Source organism: Capricornis sumatraensis, chromosome X (genome assembly GCF_032405125.1).
Source record: "Capricornis sumatraensis isolate serow.1 chromosome X, serow.2, whole genome shotgun sequence".
Lineage (NCBI taxonomy): Eukaryota > Metazoa > Chordata > Mammalia > Artiodactyla > Bovidae > Capricornis > Capricornis sumatraensis.
This window is the reverse complement of record NC_091092.1, coordinates 144,455,428-144,472,819: the sequence shown is the minus strand read 5'-3', so window position 1 is coordinate 144,472,819 and position 17,392 is coordinate 144,455,428. Positions and strand designations below refer to the sequence as shown.

General features: G+C 46.3%; 1 non-coding gene across 1 annotated transcript; it reads left to right on the top strand.

The window, feature by feature from the left end:
• Nucleotides 1-3,853: 3,853 nt before the first annotated feature.
• LOC138072060 (U6 spliceosomal RNA) lies at nucleotides 3,854-3,958 on the top strand. Its single transcript, XR_011144214.1, has one exon. It is a non-coding gene; the product is annotated as a U6 spliceosomal RNA (small nuclear RNA).
• The last annotated feature ends 13,434 nt before the right edge of the window (nucleotides 3,959-17,392 follow it).

Genomic DNA, 17,392 nt, shown 5'->3' with positions numbered 1-17,392 from the left:
CGGTTCCATAAAGGGAGATGTTCATAAAGGCAGGAAGATGGAGAAAGGAGCAAAGCTCTGGGCATCACAGACAGGACCACAGACAGATGAAGCAGGGCAGAAGGGGGAGGGTCAGCAGTGACCGGTACCCAGAGAGGGCACAAAATACAATCAAGGAACTGACGCTGTAATCGGCACAGTGTTCACAGATTTTCACAAGAGTTAAAGACAAATGAAATTTACTTAATGTGACTGCGTAGTAAGTACTGGAGAAGGAAGTGGCAACCCACTCCATATTCTTGCCTGGAGAATCCCATGGACAGAGGAGCCTGGTGGGCTGCAGTCCATGGGGTCACAAAGAGTCGGACACGGCTCAGCGCCTACCATTCACTCACTCAGTACTAAGTACATTCCTTTATCTCTCCTGGTTTGGTTCCAGGTTGCCCATCACAGTGAAATATAAATGTATGTATTCCTCTTAAGGGATAACGTCTGGGCTTTGAACGGGCCTCCCTGGTGGCTCAGTAAATGGTATTAGTTTGTGTTTGCTGACGGGTCCTGTGAACAGTCAGCTGTGGGTTTCTGAAGGTCAGTGGGCTGCACGTGAAGGTCACCGTTCTCATCGTCCTTTGGGTGGTGGATTTACGCCCTCGAACCGCGTCCTGATTCGGAGGTGTCTTCCTGTCCTCATCTGTGCCGGGTTCTCTGTTGTTAAAGACACCAAACCGTTAGGAAAAAGGTCATGTTTTATAAGGCCAGAGGTAGTTGCCAAAGCAAGACGATTGTAATCGAATTGTGGTTCTTTGTCTCGTAACTTGAGCAGTGCCATTCTGCACACAGAAGAAGATAAAATCTGAAACCTTCCTCAAGCGCTGGCTGGCTTCAAGGATCACATGTCCCATGACATTTTTAACCTTTCGTTGCATCCCTCGTTGTTTCTTCTAGCTAACTGGGAACTTGACCTCAGAACTACTGTTGCTTTCCTTTTCATCTTTTTAAAATGACTAACCAAATGTGACTTTCTTTTAAGGGTTATCTGTGTCAAGAATTTTGAAAGTTACTAATCCAAGTGGTTCTGGAATTCGAATTGAGCTTGGAGTTTTGACTGGATGTCACCTTCATGAAGAGACCTCTTGTATTGTCCCAGATTGCAAAACTAGTACACGATAGGATTGCTTCAAGATCGTGTCTTTAAAAAGCTAGCTCCTTACCGCTAATGTAAGATTCTGGACTGGATCACACTGGCATTGAAAATTCTTTTCCGTACAAAGGAATATAATCACAGAAAACAAAATCACCACTTGACTGCCAGAGAGTGTTTTTTTTTTTTTTTCCTTCCTCAAGGTCATTTTACCTTTGTTGAACTCTGTTGTAACTGTGAGCAAATGGCACCCAGATTTTGCTGGGAGCTCTGACCTTGAACGTGGATGGCAAGTTACTGCCTTTTGCTTGTGGTTGGAGAGTGTCACTGAAGACCCCGAGTAGCTGGGAAATCCTGTGTCTGCCTGGGGCTTAGAGGCAAGGCAACTGACAAGTTGACCTCTGGTTCTTTTTTCTGTCTTGTGAGTCTAGAATTTCTATACATACGTCACATGACCTGGAGAGCCCAGTAAAATTGCTAAAGAAATGCAGGCTTTCTGTCACTTCCTACAACTTCAACTACTGTTGACTTTGGGTCTGTTCCAGGACCAGCCGTTTAACCCCTGTGATGACCTGAGGCCCTCATCTGTCCAGTGAGGGAGGCTGGGAAGAGAGTATGCATGCTTCTGAGCTACCGATGAGAATAATTTATGGTGGGTGCTGTTCAGATGGAAGGTGTGGTGTGAAAGTGGCTGCCTCAAGCAGTGAATTGCCACAGCCCTTTAACAGTGTCATTATTTCAGCAGAAGCTATGGTGAATAATGTTCTGTCTTCATTAGCGGATCCTTTTTTTCCTTTTCAAGTGGCACTGGACCCTTTTATCTGTAAGAACTTAAGATATAATTGGCAGAAAATAAACTGCACGTGGAAGTGAAAGTCGCTCAGCCCTGTCCGACTCTTTGCGACCCCATGGGCTGTACAGGCCGTGGGATTCTCCAGGCCAGATTACTGGAGTGGGTAGCCTTTCCCTTCTCCAGGGGATCTTCCCAACCCAGGGATCGAACCCAGGTCTCCCGCGTTGGGGGCAGATTCTTTACCGGCTGAGCCACCAGGGAAGCCCTAAGCTGCGCATGTTAAGAGTATGTAACATGAACCGTTTTGACCCATGATATGCCCTTCGAACTTTCACCTCAGTCAAAGCAATGAACATCCCTGTGACTTTCAAAGATTTGTTTAAGGCCCTTGTACACTAACTCGTCTCTCCTGCTCCTCCCTCCACAGACTACGGATATATGGTACTTTGTATTTTGATCCCTCACTATATAGTAGTTTGTATTTCCTTGGGTTTTACGTAAGATCATGCAGTGTGTAATCTTTTGTCTAGTTTCTCCCCTTCAGCATGATTTTTTTTTTTGAGAGGCATCCATTTCACTGTGTGTATGAACAGTTCATTCCTTTTTTATTACTGTTTATTACTCTTCATTACTCTTTCTACTGTTTATTACTCTGTGTTACTGTTTGTTACTATTTATTGCTATTGGTTAATGTTTATTACTGTTTATTGCTATTTACTACTATTTATTACTGTTTGTTACTATTACTACTATTTCTTTATTACTGTTGATCAATGTTTGTTACTATTTATTACTATTTATTACTCTGTGTTACTGTTTGCTACCATTTGTTGCTATTGGTTAATGTTTCTTACTGTTTCTTACTGTTTGTTACTACTTGTTACTATTTACTATTGTTTCTTTATTACTATTGATCAATGTTTGTTATTGTTTATTACTATTAATTGCTGTTTGTTGCTATTTATTACTATTGTAAATTCCTGTTTATTACTGTGTAGTATTCTGTTGTATGGGTATAAGACTGTATGTTTTATCTGTTCACTTGTTGTTGGACTTCACTAGGGGCTTCCAAAGGGCTTCCAGGGCAGCTTAGCTGGTAAAGAATCCGCCTGCAATGCAGGAGACACTGGTTCGATTCCTGGCTCAGGAGGATCCCCTGGAGAAGGGATAGGCTTGGGCTTCCCTGTTGACTCAGATGGTGAAGAATCACACATGGTGTGACAATCTCTCGGTCCATCCGTGGAGCTGTAGATGCCATTAGTTTCTTCCTTTTGATGGCTGAGTCATATCCCAGTGAATCAACACCCCTGGTGGCTCAGACAGTAAAGAATCTGTCTTCAGTGCAGGAGACATGGGTTTGATCCCTGGGTTGGGAAGATCCCCTGGAGAAGGGAATGGCAACCCACTCCAGTATTCTTGCCTGGAGAATCTCATGGACAGAGGAGTCTGGTGGGCTACAGCCCATGGGGCCGCAAGGAGTCAGACACAACTCAAGTGACTTAGCAGGCAGGCAAGCACAGTCAGGTAGCTAAGTGGTAAGGAATCCCCTGCCAATAAAGCAGACATGGGCTCAGTCACTGGGTCAGGAAGACCCCCTGGAGAAGAGCATGGCAACCCACTCCGGTATTCTTGCCCTGGAGAATCCCATGGACAGAGGAGCCTGGAGGGCTACAGTCCATGGGGTCGCAAAGAGTCAGAGACGACTGAGCGATTAAACAACCACAAAGACCACTATCTCATATCATACACAAAAATTAACTCAAAGTGACGTGAAGACTTAAATGTGAAATCTGAAGCCATGAAACTCCTCATAGGAAACATGGGCAGTGTGCTCTTTGACATCAATCTCAGCAGTACTTTTCTGGATCTGTCTCTTCAGGGAAGGGAAACAAAAGCAAAAATAAACAAAAGAGACTAGGTCAGGCTAAAACGCTTTTTCAGTGCTTGCTTTGGCAGCACGTATACAACACCAGTGTGATACAGAGAAGATTAGCATGGCCCCTGGGCAAGATGATATGCAAATTTGTGAAGCATTCCATATTTTTTTTAAAAAATTAAGAAACACTTTTGCACAGTTAAGGAAACCATCAGCAAAACAAAAAGGCAACCTACTGAATGGGAGAAGATATTAGCAAGTGTTACGCTTGAAAGGGTTAAGATCTGTGTGTGTGTGTAGAGAGAAGGGAGGGAGAGGAGGAAACTCATACAACTCAATATTAAATAAATAAAATAGTCCGGTGAAAAAATGGGCCGAAGGTATGATTACCACATGCCCATGGTCCATAGGCACCTGTAAAGGGGCTGGACATTACTAATTATCGGGAAAACGCAAGTCAAAATCCCAGTGAGGTATCCCCTCACACCACTCAGAATGGCCATCAAAAAGTGTTGGTGAGGATATGGAGAAAAGAGAACCCTCCAGCATTGCTGGTAGAAATTTTTTTTTTTTTTTTTTTGCTGGTAGAAATGTTAATTGGCACAGCCGCTGTGGAACGCAGTTTGGAAGTTCCTCAGAAACATTAAAAGAAGTACTTACTGTGTGATCTCAATTTTCACTCATGCATTTTTATCTACAGAAAGTGAAAGTGCTAATTTCAGAAATTACATGCACCCCAGTGTCCTTAGCAGTGCTAGTTAACAGTAGTCTGGACATGGAGGCCGCCTACGTGTCCATCAACAGATGAATGGATACGGAAGACGTGGTAGATATATTCAATGGAGTATTGCTTGGCCATAAAAAAGAATGGAATGTTCACATTTGAAACAACATGGGTGGACTCGGAAGGTGTTACACTTAGCGAGATAAAGGAGGGAAAAATTACTAGTGTAATTTTTTTTCAGTTGCATGTGGAATGTAAAAGATAGAACAAGTGGACAAGCGCAACAAAACAAGAATAGACTCACAGATACAGAAAGCAATCTAATAGTTGCCAGAAGCGAGAGGTTGGCAGGATGGGGGAACTAGGTGAAGGGGAGTGAGAGGCTCAAAATGGCAGTTATAAAATAAATAAGGGAGAGAATGTGTTGTGGAGGGAATATAGTCAACAATATAGTAATAACCCCGGTCCATCAATATCCCTTATTTCAAATGAAGACACTGTAATTTCAGGTGCTTCCCTGGTGGCTCAGATGGTGAAGAATCTGCCTGCAATGCAGGAGACCTGGGTTCCATGCCTGGGTGGGAAAGAGTCCCCTGGAGAAGCAAATGGCAACCCACTCCAGTATTCTTGCCTGGAAAATTCCATGGTGGGCTGCAGTCCCATGGTGGGTCACAAAGAGTCAGACACGACTGAGCACCACACACACACACACATGCACACACACACACACACACACACACACACACAATTTCAGGGGCTTCAGGAACACGGTGCAAGTCCTGGATCAGTCTTGTGATAAGGTCGGAATCTGGAACTTTTCCTAAAGGACTGCTACTGATAGACCTTCTTAGGCTTGCATACGTAATGACATCCAGGAGGAAAAATAGTTAATGACTGAAGCTGGCCGGGAAAAGAGCAACAACAAATGTAAAAATAAATTTACTCATCCAAAGGCCCCGTTTTTATCATGGATTGCTCTGTTCCATATACACATAAGGTTTGCAGCTTTTACGGGTTCACCAAGTGGAGTGATTCATTTCACTTTCCTCTGAGGGTTTTTTCCCCAAAAGAAGAAAAAAAAAAAATGTAGGCCAGAACAGAATGAATTCTGATCATGAATGAAGATTAAGGGATTCTTTGCAATGGATGTATGTACTATAGACAGAGATTTATGGAATTTCATTGATGCAGATACCATATATCCGTGCATAAACTATACATTAGCATCCACGCTTTTTCAGATAAAAAGGATAATTTTTATGCATGCGTGTGAAAACACAAAATTGCTTACGAAAGCATTGCCTGTTTCCATATTATGAATTTCTTTCTATGTTTAGATGTCTAGATGAGTTGATAGATGGATGACGGATGGGGTGGAGGAAGGACTAGTGAAGACGGGACACAGAGCCATTCGTGCAGCATGGAAAGTCTTTGCCCACTGGGTGTCATGGTTTTCCCCACAATGCTTGACCCACCACAAGTATTTGAGGGGTTCCTGTATTCCCGGTGCAGGAGTTGGCAGTGTACGTGGCAAGTTTTATTAAACCACACCACCATCCTTTTTCAGATGGCTGTGCTGTCTTTCAAATACATTGTCAGTGTTATTTTTCTGCCTAAAACTGGCTGATGAGGATTAAATCTACAGATATTATTTTTTAATGTCTGAATATTTAAATGTCTCGAAATTACATAATTGTGTTGGTCATATTTAGGTTTTATTGTATCAAAGTCAAATCTGAAGAATTTGTGTGGTGCACTTATGCACGTGCTTGGGTATGTTTGTAAAGAACTCTTTGCTCTACAGAATTTCTATAGTACAAGGACAAAGCAATTATTAGATATTGTCGTTGACTCTCTAAGTCGTGTCCGGCTCTTTGCGACCCCACGGACTGCAGCACGCCAGGCCTCCCTGTCTATCACCATCTCCCGGAGTTGGCTCAAACTCGTGTCCATCGAGTCGGTGATGCCATCCAGCCGTCTCGTCCTCTGTCATCCCCTTCTCCTGCTGTCTTCAGTCTTTCCCAGCACCACAGACCAGAGAAGACCGTCTTTTCGGCTCTTTGCATTAGGTGTTCAGAGTATCGGAGCTTTGGCTTCACCATCAGTTCTGCTGATAATTATTAGAGGTGGTGATCACATTTGAGCGTCTGCTTGCTGTTACCAGTGTGGCATGTCTGGATGCATGTGTCTTGGCCGACATATCACAAGAGTGAGTGCACCATTAATTCGAACCAGACAGCCGTATTTCTCCCCTGTGGAAGTGATTCACCCTGCCAGGTCCGATGGCAGTGAGTGGCTGTGACAATTAAAAGCAGTTGTGCTCGTTGCCTCACAGAAATGCTACTGTGTTTGTTTTAGAAAAAAAAAAAAAAAAACACCATCAGGGTAGAATGTGCCAGATGGGAAGATTTGGCCACGTGCTCCGAGGACACCGTGGAAAGTGTTCTTGTGTTTTTTGACTTCTTGTATTTTTCTCACTCTGAAGACTAGTTCTCGCCAGAACTGCTAAGGTGAATCTGATGAAGAGGCCGCCTAGTTTAGAAGCCCCCGTATGATGGGATATGTGTGGGGAAATTGTTGGAAAGGTGACAAGGAGCTTGCCTGTCTGTTTTATTTTTCTTCTTTCTGTTTAACTCTCGAAAATGTGCAAGTTGTGCTTCAGTGGCCCAGCATTGAATCTTGGAAGAATCTTTAAATGACAGTGTTTGCATATTCTGGTTGTTGTGGATATATATATATATTAAATGGCCTTTTGTGAATTGGGTTGACATCTTTAGTTTCCACACAAAGAGTCTGATGGTGGCGTTGTGATTCTCACTTAAAGTTCCTGGGAGAGATACAACAGTTAACAGTTTGCAAAACAGATGGATTCATGGAAGGTCTGCTTTTGTTTGAATGAAAGGATCTTTTTTTTCCCCCCATTCAAATGGAGAAGAACACAGCCAATGCCCAGTTCTTTCAAATCCATGTTGAAAATGGTTTATGGATGGTGCCAGAGGAGGAATCAAAAATCAGCAAGAAAACAGGGAGATGCTGTTCTCGGTTTCAGCTGTCAATAGGAAAAAAAAAAATTTAAAGAGATAAAAATGAAGAAAAATTCAATAGGAAAGAAAAAAATTAATGAGATAAAAATGAAGAAAAATTCAAAGGTTCTCATTAAACATCTTCAGGCACTTACTATTTGAATGAACCTGAAGTTCCCCTTCAACAAGACCCATGCCCTCAGGGAACTGTCAAACCATCCAGGAGTCAGACACTAAACAAATATTCACAGAGATACCTCATTAAAAACATGGGAAGTTCTGTTGGTAGCCCTGTGTTGTTTTGGGTGTGCAGAGAAGGTTTCCCTGAGGAATTGACGTGTTGGTTCATCAGGCTGGTGGGGAACAAGGTTTGTGAATTATTTGAGCTCAGCAGGGGCATTCTGTTGAATCCTGAACTGGAATCATGGACTGAAGCTGAAGCTCCAATCCTTTGGCCACCTGATTCAAAGAACCAACCCATGGGAAAAGAAACCCTGATGCTGGGAAAGATTGAGGGCAGGAAGAGAAGGGGACGACACAGGATGAGATGGTTGGATGGCATCACCGACTCGATGGAAGTGAGTTTGAGCAAACTCTAGGAGTTGGTGATGGACAGAGAGGCCTGGCGTGCTGTGGTCCTTGGGGTCACAAAGAGTCGGACACGACTGAGTGACTGAACTGAACTGCACAGATCTGTCTAGTGGAGGAAAGCTCGTACTAAGTAGAGACTGAACAGATCTGGAAATTTCGTGGGTCTCCATCTGTAGCTGAGTCGTGGGAGGAGGTTGGCAAGGGGGTTCCTCAGGGGCACACCTCAGGTCTGTGGTTGGATCGGTGGATGTTGGAAGGATCCCAGCCCCAGGAAGGAGGAGAGGAATCTTACCCGGTGGGCAGCTACGGTCACTACGATCCTGCTCACACTGCTCATGAGTTCTGTCTGGAGTGGGTGAACTTGCTGTGTCCTTGAAACCTTGGTGGAGATGAGTATCGAGAGACGTTTGGTCACTGCTCTGAATCTCCAAAGAGAAACATGAGTTAGGGACGAGTAATGATGAATTTTGCTTGTCAGCTTTCCTGGCCCATGGTGTCTGGGAACATGTGCTGTTCCAACAAATACCTGCCGTCATCTCAGTCAGTTGCTTAGGACCTACCTACAGATGAACGACCAAAAGGAAAAAAAAAAAAAAAAAGACATCAGTAAAGGAATTATCCTCCAATTAAAGAGAAAATGACATCCCAGTGGAGCTCAGTTTTCGCAGGCTGGCAGTGGGTTGACGTCAACCCTTTCCTGTGGGTTGACGTCATTGATGGCTTCGAGCTTGTGGACTCACACCTTTAACTAGGCCGAAACATGAATGTGGTGTCTTTGCTCACCAGGATGGCGGTAGAAGAGGCAGGGTTGATGCCAGAGGCCACGCTTGCACAGCTTGGCTCTGGTGCGTGATTTATCACAGCAAATCTTTTCCTTTGGTATTTGTTTTGTTTTTTTTTTCCTAATATCTATTTAGGCAAAATGAAACCCACAAAACCATTATATACAACCTGGCCGTGAGCATGGTGACTTAGAAACAATGAAAGCCCTTATGAATCATTTGAACTGGTGAGGTAAGGATGGGCGCTTGGACTCAGTGAAAGGTCTTGTGAATTATTTGAGCTCAGCACAGGCATCTCGTTGAATCCCGATTTGGAATCACCCTGTGTCTAATGGAGGGAAAGTCGTACTGAGTATAAACTGTGAACAGGTCTGCAGACGTCGTAGAGGGTGTTCGGTCATGGAGAGATGAGTCACTGACTGCCTTTGTGATGGTGGCATGTTCACCTCTCATGTTACGTCTCAGCTGTGGTTACCTACAAAGGGTCGGGGGTGGTGGGGTCTAGGTCAACACTCATTGATGGCAAAATCACTGTCTTTACTTACCAAGTCTGCTGGCTGTGAACTCACACACCCCAATTTGTGTGCACTCTGTGGCTTCAGTCGTGTCTGACTCTTTGCGACCCCATGGACTGCAGCCCGCCAGGCTCCTCTGCCCATGGGATTCTCCAGGCAAGCATACCAGAGTGGGTTGCCATTCCCTTCTCCAGGGGATCTTCCCGACCCAGGGATCGAACTCACGTCTCCTGTGTGTCCTCCATTCTGTGCAGATTCTTTACCGCTGAGCCACCATCGAGGACCATGCCCCGATTTATTTGGCCTTAATAAATAATTTGTCACATAAAATCTGTTTTCAAAATATATAATTTTAACATAAAACCTCATGTGTCTTTTAAAATCTTCTCTCCATAGGCTCAACTTCTCCAGGCAAAAATACTGGAGTGGGTATTGGGTTGCCATTCCCTTCTCCAGGAGATCTTCCCAACCCACCTGCACTGCAGGTGGATTCTTTACCATCTGAGACACCAGGGAGCCCATTGCAAACACAAATGTCAATCATTTTCTCCTTTTAAAAACTCTGCCCATTCCAACACTATGGGGCTGCCTAGGGCGAGACAGTGTCCTCCTGCTGGGTCCTGCAGGTGCGTTTGGAGCGTCTAGCTGAGAAATAAGCTAAGCAGCCCATTTCTCTAGACTTGTATCCTACAGATGGGTCAGAAGTAAAGACCCTGATGTCTTCTGAGTCCTGTCTGTGCTAAGGGTGTATGTCCCCTGTAGCAGGGCAAAGGCAGCAATCAGCCCAGAAATGACTGCAGCGACTCACTGATTGATGAGCTCCTTTACAGCGGTGTCTCACAGTGGATGGACATAAACGCTCAGTGGCATGTAGCATGGAGGTGGAAAGCTCTTTGGATCACCTCAAGGTCAAATTGAATTTGATTGTGTGTCAGCAATGAGGGTCAGCTGGGTCACTGATTGTTATCACATGAATTTATAAAAATTGTGAGCTTGACAGTATCAGTCTACATGATCAGCAGATGTTTTAGAGCTGAATACACTGCACTTCAGTTCAGTTCAGTTCAGTTGCTCAGCGGTGTCTGACTCTGCGGCCCCACGGGCTGCAGCATGCCAGGCCTCCCGGTCCATCACCAAGTCCCGGAGCTTACTCTAACTCATGTCCATTGAGTCGGTGATGCCATCCAAACATCTCACCCTCTGTCGTCCCCTTCTCCTCCTGCCCTCAATCTTTCCCAGCATCAGGGTCTTTTCCAGTGAGTCAGTTCTTCGCATCAGGTGGCAAAAGTATTGGAGCTTCAGCTTCAGCATCAGTCCTTCCAATGAATATTCAGAACTGATTTCCTTTATGATGGACTGGTTGGATCTCCTTGCAGTCCAAGGGACTCCCAGGAGTCTTCTCCAACACCACAGTTCTGAAGCATCAATTCTTCAGCACTCAGCTTTCTTTATGGTCCAACTCTCACATCCATACATGACCACTGGAAAAACCATAGCTTTGACTAGATGGCCCTTTGTTGGCAAAGAGTGAGAGAGAGACGTACAGAAGGAAAGGGTTTTGCCATTCTGAGACCTAAATATTCTTGATTCAAACAAGCAGGACTTCCATGGGGGATGTTAAAAAGTAGATATATCTCCATCATGTACTCTCCATTATATCAGGATAGAATGACATCCAGTTATAAAAGTATGCCATTTGGGGACTTCCCTGGTGGTCCAGGGGTTAAGACTGTGCACTCCCACTCTAGGGGACCCAAGTTCAATGCTCCTCGGGGACCCAAGATCCTGCTGGCCACTTAAGTGTTAGTTGCTCAATTATGTCTGACTCTTTGCGACCCCGTGTACTCTAGCCCACCAGTCTCCTCGGATCATAGAGTTTTCCAGGCAAGAATACTGGAATGACTTGCCGTTCCCTTCTCCAGGGGATCCTCCTGACACAGGGATCGATCCCAGGTCTCCAGGTTCTTTACCATCTGAGCCACCAGGGATGCTCCAGTGCATACTGCTTGGCATGGCCAATAAAGGAAAAAAAAAAGAAAAAAAAAGGACCAGGGGAATTTATTTCCATAAAGGGGAATTTATTTCCATGAAGCTAAATAAAAAGGAATGTTTTAATAAATTTAAAAAAACAATCTTTATCCTTCTGTGGTATTGTCCTGTGGAAACTGTAAGAGAGCAAAGTGAACGTTTTTGCTCATAAAATGTAGTTCTCAGTGCTCATGCTCTGGGTAGGCTGAAACAAGTCTCCAAAGAGTTAAGCCTGGTGTTTCAAGTCAGTCTGCAGTGAAATGCACAGATGGAATGTCATGCCTAATGCATGTCAGGCATAGGCAGGCTGGCACAGGGGACCCAGGGCCGCGCAGAAGTCGTCAGTAACGTCACCTACAAGGCCTGTCTGTCCATCACCACGCTGCCAGGAAGAATAAGACGTATGTTCCACAGTGAGAGCGTTTCATGACTCGGGATTCCCCATCTGGGGAAAGTGACTCTAGCTAACGGTAGGAAAACAGGTCAGTGGACTCCGCTGGAAGTAAAACCCTGAGGCAGACGGTTAAAGAGCAGAGTTTCTGTGGGTCTCACAAATAGGGGAGGACTGAGCAGTCTCACCAAACAGAGCACAGAGCGAGTGTAGGGTGAGAGCTCGGGGACTGGTGTTGGAGACGGGGCTGGGGAACCTCTGGGAAGCCTGGGAATGCCGGGGAGGGTGTATTGGTAGGTTACAGGGACTGCTGGTGGCTTACAGGTGAAGAAGCAGGTTAAATGGCACCGCTGGAAAACTGGGGTTTGCACACTGCTGACAAAGACTTACAGTAACTTTATTTACTCAGTCATGTCTGACTCTTTGCGACCCCATGGACTGCAGCACGCCAGGCCTCCCTGCCCATCACCAACTCCTGGAGCTTACTCAGACTCATGTCTATTGAGTTGATGATGCCATCCACCCAACCATCTCATCCTCTTTTGCCCCCTTCTCCTCCTGCCCTTAGTCTTTCCCAGAATCTGGGTCTTTTCCAGTGAGTCATATCTTCTCATCAGGTGGCCAAAGGATTGGAACTTCAGCTTCAGCCTCAGTCCTTCCAGTGAACATTCAGGACTGATTTCCTTTAGGATGGACTGGTTGAATCTCCTTGCAGTCCAGGGGACTCTCAAGAGTCTTCTCCAACACCACCATTCGAAAGCATCCATTCTTCAGCGCTCAGCTTTCTTTATGGTCCTGCTCTCACATCCAGACACAACTGCTGGAAAAACCGTAACTGACTTGATCGGACACTAACTTGAGGGGGCATAATCACGGCTCAGCCCCCAGAGCAGACACACAAGCCTTGAGATTGATCTTTACAGACAGTATATCCTTGTAGCAAAGCCGTCCAGTGGAATTTCCATCCTGACCCGGAGTTCCTGGACCTGTACTGTCCAATATGGTGACCACTGGCCACATGTGACACTGACCCCTTGACATGTGCCCAAGATGACTGAGAAGCTATATTTTTTATTTTATTTTTCGCTGCACTGGGTCTTCCTTGCTGTGCATGCTTTCTTTTGTTGTGTTGTGAAGTGAATGACTCTTTGTGACCCCATGGACTATGCAGTCCAGGGAATTCTCCAGGCCAGAATACTGGAGTGGGTAGCCTTTCCCTTCTCCACGGGATCTTCCCAACCCAGGGATCGAACTAGGGTCTCCCACACTGCAGACAGATTCTTTACCAGCTGAGCCACCAGGGAAGCCCTTTGTTGTGGTGAGCGCGGGGCAAATCTTTGGTGTCGGTGGACACGCTTCTCATTGCAGTGGCTCATCTTAATTGCAAAGCATACGCTCTAGGGCTAGTGGGCTTCAGTACTTCTAGCACACAGACTCAGTTGGTCCGTGCCATTTGGGATCTTCCTGGACCAGGGATTGAACCCATGTTTTCTACATAACCATTGGACCACCAGCAAAGTCCCTCATTTAATTTTAATGTCACTTAAATATAAATGTAATAGCCAGATAACTACTGGGCAATAGTATTAGCCTAGCTGTATAAGCCTATAGAGTGAAAAAGAAAGCTTGTATAACACATTGAATGATACAAGACACATTTTGACCATTTGAGGTTAAGAAGGCAATGGCACCCCATTCCAGTACTCTTTGACTGGAAAATCCCATGAATGGGGGAGGAGCCTGGTAGGCTGCAGTCCATGGGGTTGCTAAGAGTTGGACAGGACTGAGCAACTTCACTTTCACTTTCCACTTTCATGCATTGGAGAAGGAAATGGCAATCCACTCCAGTGTTCTTGCCTGGAGAATCCCAGGGATGGTGGAGCCTGGTGGGCTGCCGTCTATGGAGTCGCAGAGTCAGACATGACTGAAGCGACTTAGCAGCAGCAGCAGGTTAAGGAATTTCTCCCATTTCTGTTTCTGATACTTTTCTCAAGGTCACTATCGGTAGGTTCCTGCCCTATTATGATGCTTGCTGTTCAGAGCATCACCAAGGACACCCTGGAGGGCATAATGAACCAGCGGTCTAGGGCCTGATCTAATTTGGTGACTCACGCTTTCTCTTCTCTCTGTTACAGTGACTTGACCAATTTTAATTGAACATTTTCACATGGCGCTTATCAAATGACCTCAACCTTTTAAAATGCGTTGCTTGGCGGTAGCTCATTTCTGGGAGTGGATTTCTTCCTCCAGCTGAGAGAAACGCTCCCCCTCCAGAAAGTCATTTCACGCTCAGAGACTTCCTGCTGTTGTGGATGTCGGTGTTGGGCAAAACAGTCAAGGCGGGTGAAACAGGCATAACAGGCAGGAAGGAAGGTCACCCCTGTGAGCAGAGAACAGTGACTGAGAGACTGCTGGCCAGAGCAACAGTGGCTGGGAGGGTTTGGGTGGGAAAGGAAAACCCACCCCAACGTAGGGATTGCAGACCACGGAATGAGAAGTGGTAGGTTACTAGTCATCACTGGGACGGCTCAGCGGTCTGCCTGCCAATGCAGGAGGTGCATGTTGGGTCCCCGTTTGGGGAAGATCCCCTGGAGGAGGACAGGGCAACCCACTCCAGTAGTCTTGCCTGGGAAATCCCCATGGACAGAGGAGCCCGGCGGGCTATGGTCCACGGGGTTGCAAAGAGCTGGACGCGCCTGAGGGATGGAATAATAGCAGCAGTGTCTCAAGATGAGACCTCCTCTTCCTGTGAACGTGACACAGAGGAAGAGACACGTTTGACCCCAGGCCCACTTCAGGCATGTCCATGGGGGCTGCGGTCTACGGGAGAGCAGATCTAGAGAAAATAGTGATCTAGGTTAGAAGAAATGAGCTCAGCGCTGTGCTGGAAGAAGTGATTCCTACCCTCACCAGGGTTACCAAGAATAGTAAAGGACAGACAAGGGCCGGTGAAAGATGGTGAGACCAAAAAACCCAGAGGTTGAAAACCCAGCCCTCAGCTTGTGGAGGAGAATCCAGACGTATGCAGTCTGAGACAGTCATGGTTTAGATAAGCATTTGATATGGACTTCCCTGGTGGCACTAACTGGAAAAGAACCCGTCTGCCAGTGCAGGAGATGCAAGAGAGTCGGGTTCCACCCCTGGGTCTGGAAGATCCCCTGGAGAAGGAAATGACAACCCACTCCAGTGTTCCTGCCTGGAGAATCCCATGGACAGAGGAGCTTGGCGGGCTACAGTCCATAGGGTCGCAGAGAGTCGGACATGGCTGAGAAAGCATGAACTGCATTTGATAGGAAAACTGGTCATTTGTTTCCGTGTACTGCATTTGCAAGTGAAAAAACAAATTGAGATCTCATAGATGCCATGACAACGAGAATTTCTACGGAAATGACCTTGATCTGTCAATACAGAATTTTATGTCTTATGTCTTAGGAATATGTAGTAGTCACTCAATCGTGTCTGACTCTCTGCGACCTCACGGACTGTAGCCCGCCAGGCCCCACTGTCCATGGGATTCTCCAGGCAAGAATCCTGGAGAGGGTTGCCATTTCCTTCTCCAGAGGATCTTCCCAACCCAGGGATCAAATCTGGGTCTCTCCTGTGTGGCAGGCAGATGCTTTACCATTTGAGCTACAGGAAAGACCTTAGGAAGAGAAGAATTCACGAAAAAGCACACAACAGCCCACCTCGTTTCTAATCCCGTTTCCCGCGTCCGAGTATCAGAGATAGGGCCTGAACTCAGACCTGTGGCATTTCTATTTGTGATGTGTGTCTCAGATTCCGAGACGCCTGCTGAAGGAACCCGTTATGACTTCTCTTTTTAATCAATTTATTTATTTTAATTGGAGGCTGATTACATTATGATACTGTAGTGGTCTTCCACTGGTTGCATAGAGGCACACGGAGAATCAAAGGACCCTTCCTCCAGACACTTTGTAGTTTCCGTGCTGTGGTTTCTCAGAACAAGGGCAGATTTTCTTCGGAAGAGGTTTTCGGACATTGACTGCTATGGATGAGACTGAGAGCCCCGTCGGCCTTGGCCTGCTTGGTGGGGAGAGTGTGAGCGGCGGGACTTTGTGCCTAGCCCGGGCAGAAAGGAGAAGGGCAGTCAGTGGCTGTCCCAGGGTGTCGCTTATGGGGCCTGCCTCAGCACACCCCCGGGGGATCTGTGCACTTCATCCTGAGTGGATCGCAGGGGGTCCTGAGCCTGGCGCTTTCGCAGGCAGCAGGCCTGCTTCCTGGTTTCCTGAAGGCTTTGTCTCTCGTCTGGGGAACCCTGGAGCATCTAGCCGCTTGGTGCCCTTCCTGGTGGAAGTCCTAATTAAGACAAACTCATAAAGAAAGCTGAGCACCGAAGAATGGATGCTTTGGAGCTGTGGTGTTGGACAAGACTCTTGAGAGTCCCTTGGACTGCAAGGAGATCCAGCCAGTCTATCCTAAAGGAAATCAGTCCTGAAATGTTCACTGGAAGGACTGATGCTGAAGCTGAAACTCCAATCCTTTGGCCACCTGATGTGAAGAACTGACTCATTGGAAAAGACCCTGATGCTGAGAAAGATTGAGGGCAGAAGGGGACGACAGAGGATGAGATGGTTGGATGGCATCACCAACTCAATGGACATGAGTTTGAGTAAGCTCTGGGAGTTGGTGATGGACAGGGAGGCCTGGCGTGTTGCAGTCCACAGGGTCGCAAAGAGTCGGACAGGACTGAGCGACTGACCTGAACTGAACATGCCTGAGGCAGGAGTTGTTCAGTTCCTCGTGGAGTCCGGGGCTAAGTGTCTCTCGGGGAGACAGTTGAACACGAGGAGGAATGGGCCTCGGGGGGAGACCCGTGGGCAGGACAGGGATGGGCTGATCGAGATGCTGGCTGAAGTCTTTTCCTCGGGTGCCTATCTGAGTCACAGTACTATGTTCATTTCCGCATGAAATATAGCTGTGGTCAGATAGTGCCTCTTGCAGCGTTAATGAGCCGACTGTCCTCTTAGAATGCAGACATCGCAAAGCAGCATCGTTGTGTACACGAATTCCATGCTGCTGGCATGTATGAAAATGTTAGTGAGGGGGAAGGAGTAGGTGAGTGAAGAAACTGCTGCTGTCTTTGGTAATTTAGCTGACGTGCCTGTTAGTTGCCCAGTCGTGTCCGACTCTTTGCAACCCCGTGGACTGTAGCCCACCAGGCTCCTCTGTCCATGGGATTTTCCAGGCAAGGGTACGGGAGCGGGTGGCCCTCCCTTTCTCCAGGGGAATCTTCCTGACCCAGGGATCGGACCCAGCTCTCCTGCACTGCAGGCGGATTCTTTACCATCTGAGCCACCAGGAAAGCCGATAATTTAGCTGATAAACATTCACTGACATTGGACTTAAAATGTCACATGCTGTTTAAGGACATCTCGGGAAGGATCATTTTTAATACCTACGAATTGCTATCATGTAGGACTTTTTCAGTAATTTGAGGCATTTTTTTCTGTGAAACTGAGAATTTCTACTTTATTTAGTAAAATGTCGTAGTTTTATACCACAAAATGCTTGGTGGTCACAATTAACGA